Source organism: Balearica regulorum, chromosome 12, assembly GCF_011004875.1.
Source record: "Balearica regulorum gibbericeps isolate bBalReg1 chromosome 12, bBalReg1.pri, whole genome shotgun sequence".
NCBI lineage: Eukaryota > Metazoa > Chordata > Aves > Gruiformes > Gruidae > Balearica > Balearica regulorum.
The window spans coordinates 8790968-8817742 of record NC_046195.1 but is presented as its reverse complement, the minus strand read 5'-3'; the positions used below and the strand labels follow the sequence as shown (position 1 = coordinate 8817742).

Genomic DNA, 26775 nt, shown 5'->3' with positions numbered 1-26775 from the left:
CACTGTGTTGAAAACAGGCCTACCTTCTCCTCACGTCAAAAAACAGACCTCCTTGATGGCACCAACTAATTTCTCAGTTAAAGACCTGAGAATTTAACACTTGCACAGTTCAGTGGAGGCAGACTGGCTCACAGCGTATCTGAAAGATCAGAATGAAAGCATACAGTTTTAGCAACCAGCTGGGTCAGACTCCTTAAAAGTCTAATGTGTTTATATTTAAGTTTCCTTTCCATAATATAATTTATGAAATTTTTACATAATGAAAGTCAGCAGTCCTTTCTCAGGGTTAACATAGCATACTAATAAATGATTCCGTTCTTGGTCTCAATGTCACCACCTACTGATCAACTCATGACAGCAGAAATGAAGACTCCTGAGGAATGAAAATTTTGCTAATGATAAAAGTGATGAAATGAAGCATTAAAGAGAAAAAGAAAGTTCCCTTTATTTTAGCAGTTTAAAATGATGGAGATGCAGGAGCACACAGCAGAAAAGGTCATTAAATGAGAACAGTGAAGACGTTTTGCAGGTTTACCTCTTTTCTAGGGCGTTTTACCAGATGATCACAACAAAAGACAGTGACAAATGCGTTCCAGCTGAGATAAGATATATGGTCATGCTGACTTTGCAACATTATAAACCACTGTTGGGGATAATACAGCTTCTCTGTGAGGTAATTTACCTTCTTTGGATGAAAAGATAAATGTGAATTAACAGGGAAGAGTCTGAAACATCTGAGCTGTGCTATTGATCTACTAAAGACCTAGATAAGTCACAGAGAAACTAATGCTTGCTTTGCGTGAGATTAGTGATGGATGAGATAGCAGATTTAGCAGCTAAGGGGCTATCACTGTCAAGAAAATCTTAGCACTAATTTTTTTTTTTTTTTTTTAATTATCCTGCAGAGGTAGGGAAAATAGGCCCATGGCAACAGTAGGCAGAAGTGTCCGTATGACATTATGGACTGTAAACAAAAATATTACAAGGAACAAAAATACTCAGTGCTTCAAATGTGTTAACAAAAATACAGCTGTTCATGATAAGAAAAATGTCAGTTTAATAAATATTTAGCTGTAGTGTTAAGTTTTCAAAAAATAAAGAGAATAAATGGACTGTCTTAGGCCAGAAAGGATGTTTGTGCAAAGGTCATGAACAGAAATTAGTCTTTTAGGGGCACCACATTCTTTGTTTTGGGGCTTCCATCCCTGCTCAGTCCAACCAGTCAAGAATAAAAGCTGTGAACTGTGCGTCTAAAGGCTGATGTGACTAGAACTATTAGAATGAATTTATATCCACAGCATTGTATAGCATGTATTTCTGGGTAAACTCAGAGTTTTTAACATTTCCTATTAATATTTATTACTGATTTATTCAAGTTTATAAAATACCCACCTACTCTTCTGAGCAGAGACATTGTTTTTAACAACTGAATACATGAATTCCAAAGAAAACAGGTTAATTTTACTCTACAGTGATATTACACTCCAATGTTTCTTAAAGAGGGTATTTTTGCTGGTTGAACATGAAATAAAAGGGCAGGATAACACTAGAACAGATTCCTTAGGTAGTTTGTAGAGAGGATCTTTAAAAATAAAAATTGTAGCGTAGTGCAACTACGCTAGATTCTGCTTCTGTGCAGGCAAAAGGATTAGACAGCCCCTTCCAGCTTATACGTTGAGAAAATAATTTTTCATCCCGCAATCTCTTACCTCCACACAACGCTCGTAATTTCTTTGTTTCCATATTAGCAATGCCAGAAACATAAGTGCTTCTTGAAACATGCAGCCCAAACTCATTTGACACTGTAAAACAAAAGTAGGGCATTAGGACACTATTTCATCACTCATTTTCAAGCCAGCATTCAGCCTTTCAGGATTTGTTCAGGGTCAAGATGGGAAGACTGCCTCAGGCTCCCTATTTCATTTTTTTTTTGGCAGGGTGCTTCTGTTTCTCTGTAGCTTCTGTCCCATTCCTATTACATTATTTACATTGTTTAGTTTTTAAGTGTCCTACATATTCTGTAGTTTCTTAGTATTTCCCTACTTTAATCTATATTGCAGTTCAATAGCTTCTTATAGGTAATCTGAAAAAAAGACAGCCATTACACCACCAACATCAGCCAGGTTTTGTACAACATCCAACATCCATTCAGTGAGCTGGGAAATGAGCTTTCATAGCACGCAAAGTCTGAGCTTTCTTGCCAACTGGCTGCCTGGCTAGTAGATCTGCTTGGGTTATGGAACAGGGCATTTCTCCTGTACATTTGGCACTTTGCTAGCATTCAGTGGTCAAAAAATGATTAGAAAGCCATGTCCACCATGCTCTTTTTAATCTAGCTAGCAAACACTTGGGAGAGCACAAGCTGCAAATTACCAGGCTTTCTGCTTCACCTGTAATATTTTTAAGCAAATGTTCTAGGCAGAGCAAATATAGTTCTTCTATGTAAAGAATGTAAAACCACTGCTAGAATGACACTTCTGGTTTGTGCAGCAAGAGCTTTATCCATTTACCTATCATAATTAGACTCCTGTCCCCTGTGACAGAGAATAGAGATCATAAGTTTGAGAAAAAGGACTGAGTTATTTCTTAAGAAAGTGAACAGTGATCATCTTTAGTTGAGAATCTAAATGTTTATGGGTATGAAAATTCTGTTTGTAAAAGCTTTTCAAAAAAGCTATATCTATTTTATCAGATTTTTACACATGAGCTCTGATTTAATTATTTGTCAAAAAGTGCCCCTCAAGATAACAAGCTCCATTTGTAGCTTTTAATTTGGAAGCAGAAAGATTAAATACCAGCCTTACATTTTTTCTACTCTATCCTATCCTTGTCTTTCCTGTGGGGGTTTAGAGGAGGCATTTGATTCACCAGCCTGCAATGAGCTCGTCTGCCACAGCGCCCAACTGAACGGGGCAAAGGGAGCGTCTTGGAGGGAAACCAGCCATTGCCCCCAACCCAGCCATCATCACCACCTCAGCTGATCTTGCCCGTCATTTAAGCACTTGACCTGGTCACAGGTTCCTTTTCAGTATTTTCTATGCGATGCTATTCAGAACATACACCTCTGGAAGGAAGATTCATCATTTCCAAGGCCAAATGAGATACTGAGAAAAAAAACTGTTAAGTATTAAGCTTTACTCTCCTTCTCCCTATAGCAGCACCCACAGAAAAGCATACACCAAGTAAAAGGGTGAGATGGCATATGCTTCCTGGACTGCGTGTACTCCCTTGGAAGCACCAAGTCCAGGTGTTATTCTAACTTGAGTGCAAAAGAGAGCACCAAGAAACATGCTTAGAAGAAAGCAGAACCCCTTTCATTCTTGCAAGATACCACCAAATACAATTAATTCCAAAGAGTTCAGTTTAACATTTGTGAATAATTAAAAAGCTGAGGAGCTCCAAAGGGAAGCTTAGCAAAGAGCAGAAAAGATGCCATTTGCAAACAACAGAGTATTTAACAAACTAATCTGTAACCATAAGCCAACCAACAGAAAGGGCAACTGAAGGTCAATAAAAAAAAAAAACAAACATCAGTCCCAGAAAGGGCTGAGCGCAATGTGAAAGTAGTTCTGCTGCCTGCGCCCACCTCTTACACTGGCACTTCATCCTGCCCGCCAGCCTTGGCAGAGCCCTGTGATGAGCCTCCGGCTGGCAAAGACTCTGCTTCCCTGCCCTACATGGGGATGTGTCTGGAGGAGTCCTGGGGCATGTTTAGTAAAGTCTCTGATGTTTTATTCAAAAGCCTTTAGAGAGGAGAAGAGCACACAGTGGTTAGGGATACATTTCACTGCTGATAAAACAGCAATTTTGCACTCCAAAAAAATTTCACCAGTGAATTACCTCTGTATTGCTAAGGGTCGGACAAAGCCCACAGATTTCTGTCTGTGAGGCGTTCCCAGTCTCTTACCCCTCAGCGCGACTCATTTGTGGGACCCTGCATGCCAGGTCTGTCGAAAGGGCACGCTGATTTGGAGTACTACGTAGCTGGGGGACCACAGCACTGCCAGCACCTGCGTAGAGGGCTTGAGAGGCCTTCTGGGGTGGCTGCAGCTCAGTCCCCACGCTACCCGCTGCACACCATGCTGCTCTGCACACTGTGGATCCGTGGCCCAAAAGTGGGCCTCGCCCAGCCCCAAAAGCTGTGTTTACTCTGCTACCCTGCAGCTGGACTCTCAATAGTCCCTTCCCTCAAAGGCTTTCACTCTGAGCAGCGCCCAGATGGTAAGCTGTTTGTGCAGGAACCTTAGGCAACTTTTCCCCAAAGCAGCTTGTCTCTTGCTCACGGTCAGCACTTGCTGTAGCAGCAGCAAGGGGACCCAAAGACATACAGTGTTTCCCCTAAGCAGATGACAAGCAGGCAGTTCACCCATCTGACCTCCCTCCAGCTGTCATAATTCTGTTCCCATCTACTCTCTTCTTAACTCTGACCTCCTTGGCATCCTTCAGAAATCTGAAAGTGCCTGCCCTGCAGGCTGTGAGTGTGGGGCCCATGCCACGCTGCAGGCAGCTGCCCGCTCAGGGGGCAGGACCAGTGCAATCTTACCCAAAGGGCTTTGCTGTGCATCAGTCCCTGTGACTGCTTCAAAAAGTGCTCATGTAAACCAAGCTCTTTCTTAGTACTGAGATGATCACAGAAATGGTACAGAGGCACCAGCTGATTTTGGTCTCAGAGCTACTGCAGGAAAGCAGGGCCCTTCTCTGTGTGTCCGTAGAGAAGGAGGTCTAATGACAATGTAACTACGATTTTGCTTGGAAGGAGATAGCAGTATGAGGGAGCAAGTCCTCTCATTTCACTAAGAAAATTTCAGGTCATCATATAGAACTGTATAAAGCAAAAAAGACAAGATTATAAAAGTACTTCCACCAGTAAGCAACATTTGATATCTTAAGACAAGTTACTTAATTGAAATCAGAAAACAATGTACACACATGTACTGTAACAAGTAACTGCAGAGTTTGGTTGTGTGTTTATGCCTGGCACAATAAGCAAATGTAGTTTTGAAATAAACAGTTGTACTGAAATTATATTTCTACAATTTAGAAATCAAACCTAATCTAATTTGCTACAGCTGGACACCACCTGCAGAGTAGTGTTTAAGTACTCTGAACATTACGCACTTATCTTTTAAATATTGATAATGCCATTTTTCATTTATGTGACATGAAGTCCCACAGGGAATAATTATGCTAATAAACCTTAATGATTCTTGCAAATAAATGATCAAACAAAATTGCTACTGTTGATTCATATTAATGGATGCCTTTAGGAAGAGATTTGTCAGGATGTGCTGCTTCTTGAATGCCAATTCATCTTATTTAGCAGAAGAACGTACATAGTTTGTAAAACAGATTAAGTGTTTAAAATATAATGTGTTCATGGAGGTTCTACAGTTCATAACATTCAAGCATTATTATCTTGCCTTATGGTGAATCTGCATTAAATGACTTCTTTGTATACAACTTTGGTGCTTTTTTTTCCCCCCCTCCTTTTGTACCTTGTGGCTAAAAAAGTCCTCCTTTTGAAGGTCTTTAAGTTAACCTTTCTGCTACTCATGAAAGAATCAGTGATCATTTTGCTGTCCTAATATAGGAACACCACCGTCAAACAACTTTGCTTTTGCTGCAACGAGTCTAGAAACATTTTTGGTACTTTAATAAGGACACATCACCTGAAGCTGGTGATGTACAGAATTTTATAGGTGTGTTGGGTTTGCGTGGCAAGATTTTGGTAGTGGGGGGCTACAGGGGTGACTTCTGTGAGAAGCTGCTAGAAGCTTCCCCTGGGTCTGACAGAGCCAATGCCAGCCGGCTCCAAGACGGACCCGCCGCTGGCCAAGGCCAAGCCAATCAGCGCCTCTGTGATAACATATTTAAGAAGGAAAAAAAAAACTCACCAGTGAGAGGGAGCTTTTGCAGCCAGAGAGAGGAGTGAGATGATGTAAGAAACTCTGCAGACACCAAGGTCAGTGCAGAAGGAGGAGGTGCTCCAGGCGCTGGAGCAGAGATCCCCCTGCAGCCCATGGAGGAAGGATGAGGGGGTGTAGAGATTCCACCTGCAGCCCGTGGAGGACCCCACGCTGGAGCAGGTGGAGACACCTGAAGAAGGCTGTGGCCTGTGGGACGCCCGTGCTGGAGCAAGCTCCTGGCAGGACCTGTGGACCCGTGGAGAGAGGAGCCCACGCCAGAGCAGGTTTGCTGGCAGGACTTGTGACCCCATGGGGGACCCACGCTGGAGCAGTTTGCTCCTGAAGGTCTGCACCCCATGGGAGAGACCCACGCTGGAGCAGTTTGTGAAGGACTGTAGCCCATGGGAGAGACTCACGTTGGAGAAGTTCATGAAGGCTTGTAGCCCATGGGAGGGACTCCATGTTGGAGCAGGGGAACGATGAGAGGAGTCCTCCCCCTGAGGATGAAGAAGTGGCAGAAATAACATGTGATCAGCTGATCATAAACCCTATTCCCCGTCCCCCTGTGCCACTGAGGGGGGAAGAGGTTGAAGCCAGGAGCAAAGTTGAGCCTGGGACGATGGGAGGGGTGGGGGGAGGTGTTTTAAGATTTGATATTATTTCTCATTCCTCTACTCTGTTTTGCTTGGTAATAAATTAGATGAATTCCCTCTCTAAGTTCAGTCTGTTTTGCTCGTGACGATAATTAGTGAGTGATCTCTCCCTGTCCTTATCTCGACCCATAAGCTTTTCATTATACTTTTTCTCCCCTGCCTAGTGAACGAGGGGAGTGACAGAGCAGCTCTGGTGGGCACCTGGCCCCCAGTCAGGGTCAGCCCACCACAATAGGATATGTTAGGGTAAGCAGTTTCTACTTTTCTTTTACTGCTGGATACGCTGGAAATTCCCACTCTCCATCCATCTATACTTTTGAAATTTTAACCAAGTTCATTTGCAAAACATTTTACATGGGCTTACCTTTTAGATAGCACATTGACACTGCTTGCAAATATATGTGTTGCTTTTACTCTTGATTATAGGACGGACATATTTTAAAAGTGCCACAGGAGAGAAAACAAAGGAAATAACAAGAAAAGGAATTTCAATATTATGAATTTAAACTTTAGTGGAGCTAGAAGAGAATAAGCACATGCTTTGTCTATTCAGTAAAACACATACATACAAGTGCAAGGTGGTGGTGGGTCAGGGTTAGAACCAGGCAGGCAGAGGAAGCAAAAATGTGCTTTCCCTGCCTCTGCAGTACTCAATGCCCAGTGGTGAGTCTCGTACAAGTAAGCTTCATTCTTTGCTTGAACAACTTTGTTAAATTGATTGCCTCCAGCAGGCTAACAGCAGAATGAAGGCACAGGATGTTTTTACCTTTGAGGCAAATAATACACTTAAAGTAATCTGTGATTTGCTCAAACTTCCACCCATCCAGAGATTTTTCAGGATTTTTTTTCCTCTTTCTACCTCCTCCTCCTGCTTGTCCAAAAGTTCAGCTTAAGAAAAGCTAAATAGCCTACTACGCAAACATTTTCTTTCTCTCATAATGTAGCAAGCTCCCATGAAACATGACATCGCATCCACAACAAGCTGGTATTTCAAAGAGTTGGCATGAATGGATTTTGGTACTGACTGGATAACACAATCATGAAATCCAGCTGAAACATGGCACTAATTCAGTCCATGCACAAGGAAACCAATAACTGCAGTACAGGGATGAAGGTCTCTAATAATGCTCTAGAATTAACTGGTGGTTTGAATTATTTCTTCAAAGAGGCATATTCCTCAAAAGCTTGTCAGGTAAGGCTTTTCCTTTGCAAACTGGGGGCTAATCTTGCAGACCCTGAAAGCAACAGAAATTCCAAACACTGAAGGGCTGCAAGATTCAGATTGATTTTCTTAGTCTGAGGACTGGTAATCCTCAGATGTATCAATTCCGCTTTAAACACTGCTACAAAAGTCTGTCTTCTGTGATTCAGAGCACCAATCCTGCACATGATGCGGGAGTTTGCCAGTCCTGCATTTCTGTTAAACAATGAGAAACTTGCAGCTTCATTCTGTTCATCCCTTGTACGTGGGTTCTTTAATAGCTCTAAAAGCAACTAGCAGGGGAACATTTTCAAGTATATAATTACCTTTTGTATGTGACAACAGCAAAGAGACTTTGAGCAATTAGTAGGATTGGACACAGACTTGAGGATTAAGTGTGCCTGAATTCTGGCTTGTCTAATTTGCTGCATAGCATTCAGAACACTATTTTATCTTACTGCGGTTTTGCATGCCTGCAACAATGCTTGTCATACTTACACAGCAGGAGCATCGTACGGATTAGTATTCTTATACCTGTACTGCATCTGAATGTGTACACCACTACCTATCAAAGGCTATCACTGTGCTATTAGGACTCACACTTCCCCAGATGCATGGTTGCCATTCTCATCAGCTTCTCTGCTCATTGCAAATTGTAAAGCAGTACTGGTCTCATGCTCTGAGACAAGCTTTCTAGGAATAGGAGGTGGCCTATTTTCCCAAGAGGTCCTTCGGGCAGTTTGGACTCTCAGGGAAACACAGAGCAGAGGGAAGCACTGTGCTCCCAGCCACAAAGTCCTGTGCTGCAAAGTCAGGAGCCTCAGTCTTATCTCTGTGCCTCAGTTTTTCTAACAACAAAATGGGAGTCAGCCATCTACGCTTCAGCATATGAAACTTACAGCACTTGCATGTGTGTGTATATAACTGCATGCAGCTGATGGCCCAGTACTGACTTCTAACACTAAGGTAGTGCTACTCTGACATGGTAAGGAGTGACTAGGAATTGTGAGTAAAAAGCCTTGGTTGTGACTTGAAATCAAAGGGATTTTGCCACTGGCTTAAACAGGGTCATGATCTCACTCCCTCTTTTATGCATGTCACTTATTGCATTAAAAAAAAAATATATAAAAAATTAAACATACCCCCACACCCCCCATTACTTTTTTGCTTTAGCTTATAAATAACCATTTCCTGTCCTTATATCTATTCAGACACATACTACAGAGATACAACTGTAGGTTAAGAAGCTCATTTTAGTATTTTCAAAGTGATTATCTCTACCCTTTCTTATCTCTGTTACCTGTTTGGCATTTTCTTACCATCCCATGTGTGCTTGCTCTCCAAAGTGCACTTTTGGGCACTCCTAGTTCTTGGTCTCCATTTTTGTCTTGTTGTGAAGCATTTTCAGGGCTTGCCTGACTTCATTTACATGTGAGGACTATTACTCCTCTTCCTCTCTGCAGGGTGACTTCTCTGTTGGTGGGTTTGGAATGGGATCTCTCATCAGCTTTCTCCAGGATCCGATAGCTCTGTTGGGACCCAACTTCTGCAGACAGAATAAGCAAAAAGTGTGAATAACACAGTGTCTGTGTTAAATGAGACCACCTCATTGCCCCTCCAACACAGAGACTCCTCTCTGCTTGCTTTTGTTTGGCCACAGGTGCTTGATCTGCCATATTTTTTTGAATGATCACTTATAGCATCAAAAAAGCATTTGATGTCTAGCAGAGTAAATTGCCTGAATCAGTCTCTTGTGTGTTGCCATTTCTACTATAGATTTTTTTCTCCAACTTAGAATGGTATTAAAACCTTCTCTCTAACAGATGCACAGGGAAAGCGGTTACTCCTAAACTCTCATCTCTTCCTTCCAAGGTGTTTGAAAATGTGGTGGTCAGTTGAATCACTCTGCTCCCTCACTGACCTCCCATGGTTTCTATGTGCTTGTTATTTGTTTGAAATGCAGTCACTTCTTATTCTCATACCACCTGACCAGGCATGTCTGCTTTTATATACCGTAGATCTTCTAAGTTAAGATACTTGATCCTTAATAGTTAGTTCATGCAGTTTAGTTAAAATTTATATATAACTTATTTACATTTAGATAATGAATATACACTTACACTTTGTTTTTATGCACATAAATTGAGATTCCAAATGGATGTCACTATCCATTTGTTAGGAATTCATACACATTCCTTAGTGCCTATACAGTGGATTGATTCTATTTTAATACTCACCATTTTTATCTCATGTCTCCTAAATAATTCATGTTTATTGATTATTGCTTACAAGTACCACTGCATTTCGACACCAGACTCTTCACTGGCAGCTGCATAAAACAAAATTACTGTTATCTAAACCGCAAGACTCATTTTCTCAGTATTTTCCTCTTAAAAACTGACTTGAAAGGAACAATTCGTTCTTACCTACTTGTTATGTAATGTGCCAGTTTCCTGAAGGAGTATAAATTTTTATTTTATATCTAGTAAGGGGAAGAGGCAAACCCTTTCTTCTTATGAATTTCAATATTTGAAAAACTAGTTGTGTTAGCCTTCCGGGCAGCTTGTCAGCAAATGCCCACCTTGCTTAGCTCCCAGGCTGGATTAGCAAGTGATCGGAAAGCACCCTGTTACTCTACACACAGCCTGGAATGAGAATGGCATCAGACCTAGGGTGTAGAAGGGAGTCCCCCTGCACAAGTCCTTCTCTGGACACCTTGAGCTTGAGAACACAAGCTTGAGTCCTTGTAGCAGCTTTTCCCCAACTGAAAGTAAGAAAAACAAATAAACAATAATATTCCAAATGTGCTTTCAAAGAGGGATGTGGTAGTTGAGACTATAAAGTAAGATATATCTTAAATAATATATAATCCTAAATACCAGTAGGTGCAGAAGGTCCACCTTCCATGCCCTCAGTTGCATCAGACAGAGAATTTGTCTCTCTCATGAAGAAGCAGTGAAAAAAAATTTGAGATGTTTTTCATCCCCAAATGTACGAAGCCCTCCCTAACATTAATTTTCTGGCCATTCCTACTCAGTGTTAGATGACTGTTAAGGTTATATAGAGACTCTACTAAGATGCATTTTATCTCAGATTTGAAAAGTTTCATTTAAACTGATCTGAGTAAAACCAGAAAAAAAATTGTTGACATTTATTTTCTAAGTAATATTGCTAAAAATTTATAATTCAGCAATAAAATAGGCAGAGCTTACAAGCAAATGATATAATAATGCTAAACATAAGCTTACTCATGTCATAGTGTAAAGGCAAACCCCTTGTAATGAACTCAGAATGAGGTATGGTAGAAACATAAAAAAAAAGACAACAACAACAACAACAATATCAGTACACGATAAATACCAAACCACACATTTGTCATCTCTACTCAGATGTTTACTGTCAATTCTTTATATGCTATGTAGATTTCATTTAAACAAAGTTGTGAACCTGTTCTAGTTGGTAATCTTCTAAGTGTAAGTAGATGCTGTAATTAAGATGCTTAAACATAAAGCCATGAAATAACATGACATTCATGACATGCATCCAAGCTTTTCTGTAGGTCTTTTTCCGGTATTTTTATTGTTGATACCCTGGAAACTGTGACATTTTTTAAATAGGTCAAGTAAGTTTTAACCTTAATAAATTAAAGAATTAACATATTTATAGCATGCCATAACATTGTTGAGGTAGAGGAGCTGACTCTCATATGCTCTTCAGGACTGACAGAGGAAAGGAAAGGGTACCCCCAGGCCCCCCAGTGCTGCAGAAAGGTTTAGTACCATTCTCACAGGAGTCGTGTGCAGTAGCCACATTTTTGCTGTGCTTCACCCAGGGAGTGAAAGCCACAAAGCCACACTGTACAAACACTGATTTACCAAGGGACAGAAAGGGAAAATGAGCTTTTACACCTGTTTGCATCAGACCATGTGCAGCCCTTGGAGAGGATCTCAGCCCAGACAGGGCTACTTCCATTGATGCAAACCAGAACTTGAAATAGTGCATTCACAGCAGAATGACATTTCTAGATACCACGCTCATGGCTACAATTGTACATGATGACCTGGTCCTGGACTTCATAACAACCTGCTTTTCTAACAATAACATACCATGCCTTTACAGCACTTGTCATTCACAGATCTGAAAGCAGAAGGCTGCACTGATTATAGCTGTCTGAATTCAGTACTGCTTAGGTCTGCCTGAAGATGACCAAAGTGAGTATTTCCCTACATAGTAGTTTATTTTTTTAAAGATGACTTTTGAAGTACACTGTAGGAAGACACTGAAATACACTATAGGCCTTGGCACATTTTACGAGTTTGCTATACTTTGCTCCTCCTTTAACTTCAGGATATCAGAAGTGCCTTGTTTGCCTGGACAAGTTTCTGTATGACTCACCATTTCTGTAACTTCAGCCTCACATTCATGAAACCACCAAGGCTACTGAATATTTATCAGATTTTGGATTTTTTTTTTTCTGAAAGATTTGCATTTAAATAAATAACAACAAAAGAAAGAGCTGAAAAGAGTCTTCCAGAACTCCCTTTCCCCCACATTACCTCTCAACTTTTGTACCATCATTGTAGTCATTGTCTACCAAATCTTCCCAGGCAGACAGAGAATATATTACTGCTGCAAAAACCAAGATGTAGTTTAGGAACAATAACTGCATGTGATTACATGAGTTTACAACATGTATATTGTTATCATACTTGTAGCTTTTTATTACTATTATTAAAAAGTCTACAACATTTGATTAGTCTTTCATTAATAGTAATGTTGAATTTGCCGGGTTTTTTTTGTTTTGTTATTTGATTTCTTTTCTTGGAAGATGCTCTACCAGAAAACATGAATTTATCTTCCTTTAATTAATTTAAAATTAGCTTCTCAGCATAATCTTTTTCTGTCCTCTCCTTGGGCAATAGCCACTGTCCACAGAAGAGTCTTCTGGCAGCATTCCCCCCCTCATTTTTGTACAAATGTCACCTGAGGCAGTGAGGACCTGCCACCCTCTTTAGTGCCAACAGAACTGTGATGTTTCTGATGGACTGGCTCCAACAAGGGTGAAAGTCAGAGCTTTTCCATGTTAGTTCCTGCAAGCAGCAAAAAAGCACCACCACAACCTCATCTGCCTACTCTTTGCATAGGCTTTCCCTTTGCAACAGGCACCCCTGCAACACCTCAAACATCCACAGAGTGGTGAATAAGCTCAAGAAAAGAGAAGTGGAGACCTTTGCTGCTAAAGAAAATGGCTGCTCAGGATACAAATAGTTGTGGGGAAAATCTCTGAATCAGTTTTCCCTTCATCCCCACACAGTAATGCAGAAAAAGGGAAGATGGAAATACACTGAAGGAAAAAAGAATATTAAAAAAACCCAAACCAGCAGCAACCTCAAGAGCTCGAAGCTGCTTCTGAGGGTCTGCAGGAGAACAGAGCCAACCTCTGCTAAACATCCAGTAATCTCAGAAACAACTAAGCTCATCCTCCTCTCCCTAGCCCTTCCCGAACACCACAAAGAAACAAACAGGACCAGCCCAAGCTCCTCTCTCTCCTCCCCATATCATGCCTGAGGAAACCTGTGCCAGGGAAAGGGCAACACCAGATGATGAACCAGAGGCCTGTGGGTGTGTGATGCTTCATACTACGTCACACTTGTAAACAGATGGTTTCAAGGGCAGGTTTTGCATTTGTAAGGGATTTTTTGACCTTGCTGTTATCATGATTGTTTACAGGGTCAAGGACAGTGCAGCAGTGAGTTACAATACCACAGCTAGGGGGATGGGATGTCTGTAAGAAGAAATTCCTTCCCTTTGCTGGAGGTTTGCTGGTCATTATGCTTGTCCCACTAACATAGCTGCAGCTGCTAAACTGCATTGCAAGAATATTAAATGCTTTTTTAGTACTGCTCTTCCATGCTAGCAGTTGGTGTAGTTACAGAAAGGTATTACAAAACCTCCACAGAGAAAGGCTGTATCTACTCAGTTCCCAGTGGACACCATGCGAAAGTTCAGCAACTTCCAGACCATCACACTGCATCCGTTCTGGTGGCAAGTGCTCACGCTGAGAATTTTGCCTTTATACATTTACTAGAATTAATCCGTACCTTTCTAAACTCAGAGTAATTTCCCATCCTGAGGAAAAAGTGTCTTCTGATTCTAAATCCGCTTTAACAATCATGCCTACACCATTCCACTGAGACTGTTCAGAGGGAAGAGACTCTAATCTATTTAGCTTCATGGAGGGTTTCACTCTGACATGTGCTCTCCTAATAGACCATTTATCAGGATGAAGGGTGCTCCCCAGAGAGTGCACACAGCAGGACAGGCCTAGCCTGAGTGACAGTCTGTCCAGCAGAGATTGACTTTAATGAAGCACAGAATAAACAGGAAGATTAAGAGAGTGCAAAAATCAGTGACAAGTTTTGAGTTCACCTGGGCAGCTTACTGCGCAGCACAGATCTGTCATTGAGTTATAAATGTTATATATCTGTTTGGTTGCTAAGGATCACCTATAACATACAGAATCCCGCACACGTTACAAGAGAAAGCTTTCCCCTTGATTCTCACCCTTGAGAGAGGGTACCTGCTTTAAACCCAGAAACACTCACAAGTTGTTGGTGGACAGGACTCTGGTGGTTGTCTCATCTGACCCCCTGCCCAGAGCTGGGCCAGTTTACAGCATGTTGCTCTGGGTTTCAGGCCTTTGGGATATTCCAAGGAGTTCCTTTTCAGATGACCACCTTTTGTAGATATTCATCATTGAGTTTCTTTCTCCGCAACAGAAATTTGGTGACAGTGTGGATATATTGTAGCATCTCCAGCTGAGTCTGAAGTTCTGTTACTGTCAATAGATAGAAGCAGGTATGTCTGCCAGTTATAAATGTCTACCTCAGGGTGAGATGATGTCAGCATCTCTCTCCACTGGCTGTTAATGGAGAAAGACCAACTCAGACACACACATCTTTGGACAATGACTTTCACTCACAAACATCAGGCACGTAGCCCTGAGGTGTAGCCAAGTCTGACAAGTGAGGCTCTTACTCCAGACATCTCTCCAGCATATTCAGACTTCTATTTTTTGCTGGACTCTGATAGAAATTGATAAATGGAGGCTGAGACTGAAGCTATGAATGGAGAGAAGTTTTTCCACCCAGTGATAATAAGCTACAAATGTGGAAAGGAACCTTACTACTACATCACCTCACAGCTAGAAAAGCCTGATTACAGTGTAGCCATCTACTACCAGCAAGTAAGACTCACGTTAAATATTCTTGTCTCTGGATGATCTGCTAAATTTAAATACACCATTTTGGTACAACAAAGAAACCAATCATTCTTCCTTCTGCAGATGCTAGTATTGAAGAACACAGAATATTGGCAGGACACTTTATTCCCAGAAAAGTGAGTGGGAGTTTTAGCTCTAGTTTCTAGAGCAGCAGAATCAAGTCAGAATTAACTACTTTCAAATAGTTTTGTTCATGCAGGTCAGACAAACTGTTTACCAAAACAAAGAGCAGAAGTTTCCAAACAGAACAACAACACAGGAGCACCTGCAGTTTTTGACAGAGTGACTACATAAAGTCAGCTTTAAAGATGCTGTTCTAGAGTTCACATTGTCTAATTTATTTCCCTGTAAAATTTCTGCTTTGTCTGCACTAGTGTTCACATATGACATCCAACCCAACAGACAACAGCTGTTGTGGTGTTGGGTTTTTTTTTCTGTAAAGCATCATACATAAGGTATACCTGTGAGTACAAGAATTGAAGTTATATGTGAAACAAGCAATACAAGAACTATTGGTTTAGGATCCCAATCTGCCCATGTTGCAATTATACACTGTCAACAGATGATGGCACCAACATTCAATCTGTAAGCAAATGCTACTAGATAACAGAGATTGCTTGGACAAATACATTAAAACAAATGTACTGATATTTAGCTAATTTAAACTGTAATATAGAGATAAACTAAGTAAAGGCTGGAATGCACCTTTTAAAATAAAACATCACTTTTCCCCTGCTCCCTCTTCCCCTATGTCTCAGACTTCAATCCCTAACCAGTAAACAAAGCCTTTCAAAGTGTGCACATCAAAATGAGATACTGAGTCAGAGTCTTACTTCTGAGGGATACTGTGGATAGATATTCATGTTACTGGAGTCATCATACGTTCAGCCTTTGCTAACCTTGTGCTATGCACAGTAGTAAGCATTGTCCTAAAAGCACAGGCTAGCTACAGGACCAGATGCACAATTAAGAATATGAAGCTCGAGAATGTATCAGCAGTAGGCAAGCTGTACTTCCAAATCCATACATAATTTGGCTGTTAGAAGTCACAAATGTACTACCCCTCCATAGATATTTTCATGAGTTTCTTACTGCAGTTTTTGTAAATTACCCTGGTTTAAACACCATCAGTTTTGGCTAGCACTTGAAAAACCATCTGGTATATAAATATTCATCAATTAATTTATAAGAAATATAGTCTCCTTTCACTACTTCTCAGGTAAACATCATGTACAGATTTAAAATAGCAGAAGCAGTATATATGATTTAAGATTTGGTAACCTGATTGGTAATAGTATTTCTAATGCAGATTATACTTTAAAGCTGGAAGGAGGAAGGTGTTAAATAATTCAACAGAAAGTACAAAAAATGAACACTTAGGTGGTTAACAATTTACTGTTCTCAATCCTTGCAGAGGTTTAATGGAAGCTGTGTTGCTTAATCTATGAAAAGTGTTTTCTATTTGCCATATTTTAGCAGAATCATCATTAAAACTACAATTTATTACTGTAATGAGCCTCAAAAATATTATGCCCCAGCATCATGTCCTGGAACCAACAGTCAGGTCAGTATTTTGTTCATGGTATTATGCTCTGATATGCCTTGAGCAAGACAAAGAGGTCCATTAATTCTAAAAGGCCCAAACCCCAACAACTATACTTGTAAGAAGTGTAGTTAGTAGGTTGCGTTCTACAGTCCAGAATAATGCTGAACCATTTTTAAAGGTTAGAATGCACTAATATTTCACAAAAGGTATTTAAAACTAAAAAATTACTCCAAATCATAACTATGGAATATAAAAACCATTTTTGACACCTACACATTTGTATGCTACTATTGCCAGACTGACTACATTGAAATTTGAAGGCTTAAAACTGCATCTTCTGTGTTCAGAGATCACTGCGAAAGCAATTTCTATAAGCTGTCCAGTTGTTCCTTCTAGCTCATTCATTTACTGACAGGACTGTCACTTTTTGACAGACAGTAATGAAGGTATTAGTAGCTGGTTTACCCTGCTTTGTACATTTTATATACCTTTCCTCATTAAAGAATATTTTGACATATTATAACAAGACAAAATTATTCTTTATGCTTGATGCACAGGTAACATCTTTATACTAGTATGTGTCTGTTAAAAAAGAGCAAAAATTTTTATTATTAGAAAGTGTAAATTCTTTTTGCTTTTAAGGTATGACAGGAAAAGGTTTTCCATGACACATCAAAATCTTCCTATTCAACTATGGAAATATGATTGAGTTTTATACTACCAAAAATAAAAGCAAGATTCAAAACATATCTTCATTCTTCATAGAAAGTATGTTGTAGGAAATTTTTTTTTTGTAATACTGAAGTTATCTGTACCATTTCAAAATAAATCTTCTGTTCTATCTGATTGATTATTCTTCTTGTGTATTTTGAATATTACACTTTGGTCACTTGCTTGGGAAAGCCTTGTAAATGAAGACACTGGAATGGAAATTAAGGAAATACTTTATTTCCAGCTTTACTAAAAGTATTATATATGCTCTGCTTAATCTGATTTTCATTGAGGGCTAATTTTAGGAAGTTGCTTATTCTCCATATTTCTGACTTTGATCCATTAAAATCCTTCCTTGCTCCAACCTCCCACTACAAGCTTTTTCTAAGGAGAATAATCAATCAGATAGAACAGAAGATTTTTTTTTTTTTTTTTAACTAGGTAACAACAAAAAATTATACCATATATACTAAAACTATAAGTCTGGGTTGGGCTTCTGCATGCAGCTGTAGAAGTGAAAAATGAAAATAGGATTGGGGTTAAAAGGCCAAACTTGCACAATTAAAATAGCAGCATGTTATTTCTAGTTCCTCGAGTAACTAAAATCAAAAGTCAGGGCAGAGTAGAACTCATTTTGTTCAAATGAAGTATTTTACATCTTTTCTGTGCATTACTGGTTTTCCTCACAAGACCACTAGACCAATTACTAACTTACCAAAGCCTAACCCCCATCCTTGTCAACAGCTACAAGGACCACAGCTTTCTCAAAGCACTTAAGTATCACTTTATCCTGAAAAACCACTCTTAACTATGAGAGAACGGCCTGCCAGCCTCATATCCAGAGTCAACATGCCAGCAGGCCTTTCTTCCAGCTAAGTGGGCAACACTGCTTGTATGGGAAGAGTGTTTGCAGAGGTAGATAACACTGACTCATCTAGATTAAGTTATTTTTTTGCTCCCTGCTCACTGAGGAAGGGAATTAAATAAGATACATACAAGCCTGACTTCCTACTAGAATTTAATTTGACCAGCATTGCAGCATGCATCTTCTGTAGATTAGATTCTTAATGACAGCAACTCAGCTAATCTCATACTTTTAATTGGTGTGCTAGATCTATTCTGTGATGATCCCTGTTGGGACCACAGTAAAAGGGAGACTCACCAAGAAGACTTCAAATGGGCTGAGGTGTCACAAGGAACGTAGTTGTGGCAGCAGAAAACTTTGTACGGCTTAACAGCTCTGTCTCAGCCTGTTCAGCAACCCTCCCTCAGCTTTACCAACCACTGTACCTAAGCTATTTCCAAGCTATTTCTGAGTTAACTCAAGTGCAAGTACAAGGCTGGCATCCTGAATTGCCTGCACCATAGATGAACCAAGGCAGACAAGACTGGTTCAATAGGACTCTCACTCAGACATCAGGTTAAAACACCCATTATTAACACATCCCATTAACACAAGGCCCTGGAAATGAATAATCCCTGAAGCAATACAATACCCACCCAAAATCTGGCTAACCCCTCCTAGGAAAAAAAATTAGCAAAGCCATGATTCCAGCTAATGTAAATCAGAAGAGATGGACAGGAGGGGTGGTGGTGGTGAGCCTCTGACTGGCAGTAAACCATCAGAAGTATAAGTGGAATGAGTTCCTCTACTCCTAGAACATCACTTAATGATGAGGGGATAGGGAAGATGAAAATCTCCAGAGGAGCTTCAAAAGGCCATATCTTACTGGCTACATAATAAAAATTTTCTTTTGTTTTAAAGAAGGGCATGAGGATTATAATGCTGTATTTATCTTTGGCCAGCTTTATATTCAAAATCAAAATCCCAGGCTCTGCTCTTCTGGGACAAATACGTGTGTGTATCTGTGCATTTTAGTAATTTATATAAACGTTAATCCAGTGGTGTGATGAGAAATGCACATTACATTTAAATGAGGAGAGGGAATAACAAAGAAAACAGATGAATCCCATTACAGGTGTCTGTGAGGAAGAGAACACGGATGTGAAGCTCCAGTTTAAGAATTTTAACAGCTGTCAACATTAAAATACCCCAGTGGGAATTAGAAGAGTAAAGCCTTTAACAAGTCTTGCAGGTTACTGATGTTTGGCCTGTGCATCCACAGAGGGTTGAGATTAATGGAGCAAGGTTTCAACTCAGCCAATGTGTTTAGGATAATTTTGTGTTCTGGTGAATATCATCATCATCCAGAATGAATTTCTGTCTTTTACTAAGAGAGATCTAGTAAATGTATATTTTTAGCCTTCTGAATGTTCAGACCAATACATGCAACCAGAGGACTGAAAGTACCATCTCACTCTTAAATGTAGCACAAGCAAGATTGAAATCGTAAGTTATTTGAAGAAGCTACATAAAATGCAGCTTATTCTTCACTTGCTAGGTTCAATAATAGAGCATACAAAGTTCAATCAACTTAATTTCTGTTAATTAAAAAAAATGGAAACCCTCCTTAAGAAACAGATATTTGCCTTGTTTATAGAAATTCTCCCCACTACTACGAAAACAGCAGTCTTTTCACTATGATTATTAGAACTAAAACTATGATATCCGCAGTAGGGCAGGCTTGAAGTTGCTTCTTCCACTGGCTGCCCAGGCTACTCAAGAGATGGAAGTGGAAGAGTACAAGAAGGAGCCTGGCAGGCACACTGCTCCTTATACAAAGCACTCAAGCACAAGGAAGCCTAGAGTAACAGTTAACTACCTCTTACCTCAGTAACCCATCTTCTTCTAAATCCATTCTTCTGCCTGTGAAAGAAACACACAACTTTGGTTCAATCAAGTTATAAAATTAAGCAAAACATTCTGCATAGAAAGCTTACAAAACACCAGCCATATACACATAATCTGTCTTTTCCTATATTATAGGGACATTATAAGAATAGCATAGTGCAGTATATAGTCGCCTTTTGATTGCCCTAAGAGCTTAGTTACTAAATATCTGTGTTTACATAGTCTTTACTCAAAGCTTAGGGCGAGCAGGGACTTTGTTGCCCTCCCCAACAAGAAGGGCAAAGTTGACAAAGAATCATAAAGTGTATACCTAGCCATCACTGCCTATAGAAAGGTATCAAAACTAATAGAAAGCCCATAGGCAGAGCAGCCTACCACAGCCTTGTCTATTCATTTTTACTGTATTCATTTTTACTCTTCAACAGATCATAATTCCAGGACAATGAAAATGAGCAGTTCTACTGCCACTCACCGTATCCAGTGTCCTTCCAGTACCACCCTTCCAACTACTATTACACAACGTAAAATACTAAAAATGTAACAAAACAGAGGATATTAAAAATAAAAGCAGCAAAAGAAGCAAGAGAGATGTAGCTTATTTAGCATGTTCTCTACAAACAGCAGTAACGCACAAAATCAATGATGGGCAGAGATGCATACCCAGTGGTCTGTAAACACCACAGTTACTTGGATTATCTGGGTCAAGTGGGAAGATATTAAGGCTTATGAATGAGCCCAGAATCAACAAAACCAACCTTCTTCTATTTTCAACCTACTTGTGCAAGACAAGTAGAACATAAGAGTCCATTATGATTCTAAAAGTTACAGTGAGATATTTAGTACAACCCAGACCTTCTCTTTGTAGGAAAGACTAATGATATTTGAAAATCAGAGTACATAAAGTACACAAAGTAACAGTTCAGCCTACTTTAATGCGAGACCCTTTAGGTGTGAACATATTACATAGTGTTTCTTCTACAAGCTCTTCAGAAAAGTGAAATTTATTATATCTCACCAAAAATAAAGAACAAGTTGCTGGTAGGGGTACAACACTTCTTTCAAAGGATTGCAGTATAAATGGAGTCACTATAACTTGTTTTCTTAAATCAGATACTAGCTCTTGATCTGCATAAAGGATTATTTTGAGAGGGAAACATGTTACCTCACCTTCACAGAAGAGCTCTTTAAAGTCCCAGAATTTTGGGCAAATAACTATGTGGCTTTCTGCAATATGCAGCACTATGCACAACATTCAAAAAGAAAATAAACATTACAGGATCCAAACTACATTGGGATTTGGCTTTCAAGATTCAGAGATGCTTGGACTTTAATAGCTTGTACTTCAGTGTTTGAGTCTTTAATCAGATATGATTCCCTAAACTTCTACAAATAATGGACAGTTCAGACTGGGAGTTTCCATCTGCTCTCGTAACAAAAAATTAGTTACAAAATTTTCTTTTTAGTCACCTGGTTAAAAAGGATTTTGATATTCTGCTCTTCTCCCATACAATGATCTATCCAGGTAATTTTAAATCAGTAAAGTAATTAATTACAGGTTCCTAGAAGACATAGTTTTTACAGTTTTGAAAACCATTAGAATATTAACTTCAAAACAATATGAGCTCCTTTTATGCTTGCTTGTCCTTAAAAGAAAAATTATAGAAATAAAAATGAGAATAAAAAAAATCATTTTAAACCAGAATATGTTACTCTGTGTGTGTGAGAGAGGGAAAGAGCAGCTTTAGCTTTCCATGCCAAAGGTGGGGAAACTACTCCACTTGTAAAGTCAACCCTATTAATTGTTATTTTGAAGGTTATTCATACCAAATCCAAATGGCAAGACCATTTTCAATCACTTCCAGTACAGGTGATGTCCAAAACACATCCAGAAACAGGTTAAGAAACTGAGTATTTACATCATACAAATGAAGGGTAATTTGCACATGCAAAAAAAAAATCTCATATTTAAATCCAGAAATATCAGTATTGTAAAACCGTGTTTAAAATTCAGCATGCTTAAAAACATAATAGAACTTTGGTAAAATAACATGTCCTTCCAATTGTCAAATCATCTAAGTGAGCAAGAAAGATTGCATCCAGGAGACACTCTTTTCATTGCGACTATCTCCTTTTGCAATGAAATCTACACTATGGTTAAACCCAGCTTTTTAGCTAACTACAATCCAACACAATAGCATTTGGCTGAGCCTGCAGACAATTCAAGACCATATCTCCAGGGATTATTAACCCTTTGCTAATAAATTTAAGCTTTAATTTATTGCAGACTGAGGAAAACAGAAAAAAAAAACCAGCTGAATATCTAAAGGTGAATAGAGCACTGCTCTGGTTTCTTTAATGAGTCAAACCTGTGTAGTGGCTGGAGCACAGGGAGCAGGCTACTCATCTCAAAGCTGCCTGAAGGTTATGTGAAAACTGGCTGCATCTTGCAGCATTAACTCATCAACCACCATGGGGAAATCTGCTTCAGTACAGACTGCAGGGCATGGTTTGCAGCATGTACTTCTCAGAACGTTGCTAGAGAAATGAGGCAGTTATGAGCATACTTGAAAGAAAAAGGACCTGACTGTAATTAGGGAATAAGTGTGCATTAGAAGCTTTGAAAATTTAATTTGGATACCAAATTACATCTCAGTTCTCTGTCCTTAACAAAGAGCAACAAAAAAGCTTCTGACCTAAAATAAGCTTCTTTAAAAATGTGTACAGCAGTTATTCCTCAGCCTTTATATTGTACTATCACCCTGAAAACATCACACAATTAATTCTTGTTGTACTTGTCCTACAAATATAACACAATCCCTGCCCGAAAGAGTTTGCAGTTTATATGTTATAAAGTCTAATTATAGTGAATGTAAACTAGAAAACCTCTCACAAGTGGCAAAATTTTGAAAAATCAAGATAATTACAACCCTAGCTCATCCTGATTTGTGAGGCTATTTTTAGAACAGTAAAGGCTGATGTACTCTGAGCTTTTTTATATTTGCATTAAGTCCTCTGTGATTCCTCCTCTGAAATGTGTGCATATGCCGAGTCCATGTGAGATGCTACCACTGGCGCTTGTCATAAGAATTAAATCCCTCTCAAGCTTGTTTACAGCTCAGCACTTGTCATACTGCTCCCCTGAGCTTCATGGCTGGTTGGTTTTTTCTTTTTTTTTTTTTGGCTCTGTGAAAGATTTAATTTCTTTTTTGTTTATGTGTGTACTTACACTTGCAGGTGCAGAAAAGAAAAAAATTGCTGTACCCAGATGTTTTGAAGCTGCAGTAGCATACATACAGCTGAAGTTCAGGAGAAAAACTGTAGCAGATAAACCCAACTTTCTCACACAGTATTCTATGGCGTATTTAATAAACCTATCATGTCTCATTGACAAGAAGACTCTTGAATTCAATTTTAAGACAACCAGAATATTTTACAGTTGCTGTCTCTGCTCTTTCGCAAAGAGCTTCTTAAAGTCTGAAGTTGGTCCAATTACTCCTATTTTCAATTTTGCTAGTATCTTCTTGTAGTGGTTACAGGCTCAATCATCAATACAGCTACTTCATACCAAGCTGTCTTAGCTCATTACTGAATTAGTTGAGCCTTAGAGAGTTTTATCCAGATTTTCACCCATACGTTGAAAAATATATTGTATTGTTAAAAAAAAATTACCCTCTTGCTTCTGTAGTAAGAGGAGAAATAATTTTCTGTATTGCCTGTAGAGACTCTAGTTCTAATATCTCAAAATCACATCTAGTTAAGCATGTCTCCATTTTACAACTGCAGCTGGTTAACCTTGCAATTCATTTACCCCACCACATACTCTATCAGTCCATAAAAGGGCGCAAAGATTAATGAGCTATGGTTTCATAGGCAACTACTGCAGCTATCCATCTACACACAGTAATGGCTTGTCTGCTTCACCTTAACAGCACGTGCATATAGAGCCTTTCCGGCATCAGTAGAAGGGCTGCTAATTTCTTTGTTCAAGCTCAGCACGTGCACTGAGAACCTTTCCTTAGATATGCATGTTCCCAGTCAATTAAGTTTATTCACGCAACTATGTGGAGAACAAAACCTTTCTTTTGTTAACTTCTTTGATCAACTTTTACCTTTTAACTTTTCTAGTCATGCACAATCTGTAACACAGAACTTGCTGATGATGGGAACAATAAAAATACAAGCATCTGACACAGAATCCACTAGAATTTTAAAAAGGACACTCTTGTGAAACCTAAACAGATGAATCTACTTTTCTTTTAGCTGTTTTCAGCCTCAGTAACTTCCTCTAGAGCTTCCACTGGGCACTGTGTGGAAGAAACTGGTCAGTGGCTCTGTTACACAATCAGTGTTCTGCCTGCTGTTGCAGTGGGGAAGACGATTTTTTATATTTTTTAAAAATATCTGTATCTTTGTTGGTTTTTGTTTGGATTTCCAGTTATCATCAAAATAAATTAAAAAACCCTCAAACCACTATTCTTTCTCCAGCGAGGTGCAGCATGTTCCTGATCTTAGAACTGACCCAGCATAGTATTCAAAAGTTTAGGGCATTAGAGAAGCACCATGAAATTGGTGAGCATTAGATCTATAAATACATAGGACTTTCTTCTTTCTAAACACTTTGATTTTACATCTCAGCATTACTACCTTTACTATGCACAACTAAAATATACACTGTCAAACTGATGGCAGAGCAATAAAGATATGTTTGTGTAAAAAACCACAAGAGAGTCCATTTCCTATGCTAGGAGAAAGAACACAAGGATAGGTAAACTGAAACTGTTTTTACAGCATCCCCAAAACATGGGGTGTTGCACAAATAAAAAAAAAGAAAAAAAGGTAGAACTGACTTAATATGGTCTCAGGCAAGCAAAAGATGTCTGTCTTTGTGCATGTTCAACAGATAAAAGACCCTAGTGGATAAAATGAATAAGGTGCAGAAAGCGTTTTTCACCCCCCCAAAACAGATATGGCAGTGAAATATATTTAGCTTGACAGACAGGAATTAGTACTCGGGTTTGGACTGAGTGAACTTTGTCAATTATTGACCTTTACCTAATTGGTGTACATTGTACTCAAAAATATCAGTTTGCAGTCAGGTCAAATCTCTTTCTGCTGTGAAATGACTGATAACAGACAGTTTGGTCAGACGCTGTACACAATCTCATGTTTCTTGATAGACATCTTTACTTTCATTAACTAAAATACTAAAAGCAGAAGCGTTTTGCCTGTACACATTCTATATTCACTCACAGTAAAGTTCCCATTTGCTGCTACTTCTTATTGATCTTATATTGCAATGAGGCATCTTGACAATGCAATTACACTCTTCGTTTGCTGCTTTGTATTTCCTCTGGAGATTCTGTTCAAGAGAATTCCTACCAGCTTTAGCATCACCTGTAAGGGAGATAATACGGCTGTTATTGCAGGGAGTCAGAACTTCAGGGTGGATATATTTTACGCACTGTAATTAGGGATAAGCAAGAGATTGACCTTTAAAATGTTTTTTCATAGTTCGCTCTCCCTGCTCCCCCATATTTATTTTATGCAGGGTAACACACAAATGATATAAGAGATGTGACCAAGAAACTCTCATAAACATGCAAGTGGATTGTAAGCTCTCTCAAACAATACATTTTATTTTGACAGAAAGAACCAACACATTCGTAAGGACTGTGTAAACACATGAAATAAAGAATACATTAATATAAACCACAGATGATGTGAGAAGTCAACAGATATATTTTTATTACTGCCAAAATACAAATGGTAATTAACAGCATGTTAAAAGCTTCCAAGATACTACTGCTAAACAGCAGTTCCCTAGTACAGTTCAATCACTCCATGAAAGCTCACAGTCAGGAAAAGAGGTCCACTTTCAGGCAGAATTCTTTGTTTGTTTCATTTCAACAATGAATAAACTTTCCCATATATAATAGTATCTATAGATCAACTGTACTAGGAAGGGCCAGCTTTAGCCTGGTGGAAGTGCACAAGCCTAGCAACAGTTTGAGAGGCACAGCTGTCCTGGACAGGAACAATGCTTCCCAGAGCCCTCAGGGAGCCCTGCTTCCTTTGCACAGACTGAATGCTCATCTCACCTCCTGAGAGCAGAGATGAAATCCCATTTCCCTCCACTGAGTAGCTCACCTAGTCAGAAGCCTGCTTGGATTAGCAAGATGCTCTAATTTAAGTATAATGGCAATTTTACAACAATCTGTTTAGAACAACTTTGTGCTCAAGAGATCATTAAAGGATGTTGCTGAACTCTACTCTCTTTTCAATGTGATAAAAAAATAAGGCCCCTTTTGTTCTTTATTACTCTGTTCATCTACATCAGGAAAATAAAACCAAGCTATGTTTTCATTATAGTTGCAGGTAAACAAGCATGTGTGTGTGTGTGTACAATGAAAAATAATGGGAATGCAGTAACAACCCAATGTAGTTAAGATTTCACCTGACTTCCTATACTGCCACCACTTACCCTCTATCAAGTTCAGTTTTTCTAAAGGTTTCCTTTCAGGCTGAATTCTCACAGTAATTACTGGGATTCATTTTGAGTCCCTCCATTCTGTCCCAGGTTTACTAAGTAATAAGATTTCATATATATAAATAATTAAAGTGAGAGATAAACATCTTCCTGGGTAGAAAACTAGTTTTCTACTTTCTAAAATCCTATACAACACATTGAATTTTCAGAATTTATATTGAAAATGAGCCTCCTGTA

At 39.2% G+C, this 26775-nt stretch overlaps 1 long non-coding RNA gene across 1 annotated transcript; it reads right to left on the bottom strand.

Moving 5' to 3' along the window:
- Window positions 1–23: 23 nt before the first annotated feature.
- On the bottom strand, window positions 24–25435 carry LOC142603507 (uncharacterized). The gene is made up of 6 exons (XR_012837449.1): window positions 25302–25435; window positions 20030–20066; window positions 10342–10524; window positions 9080–9306; window positions 1710–1802; window positions 24–139 (listed from the first exon to the last, which is right to left on the bottom strand). It is a non-coding gene; the product is annotated as an uncharacterized LOC142603507 (long non-coding RNA).
- Between the last annotated feature and the right edge of the window lie 1340 nt (window positions 25436–26775).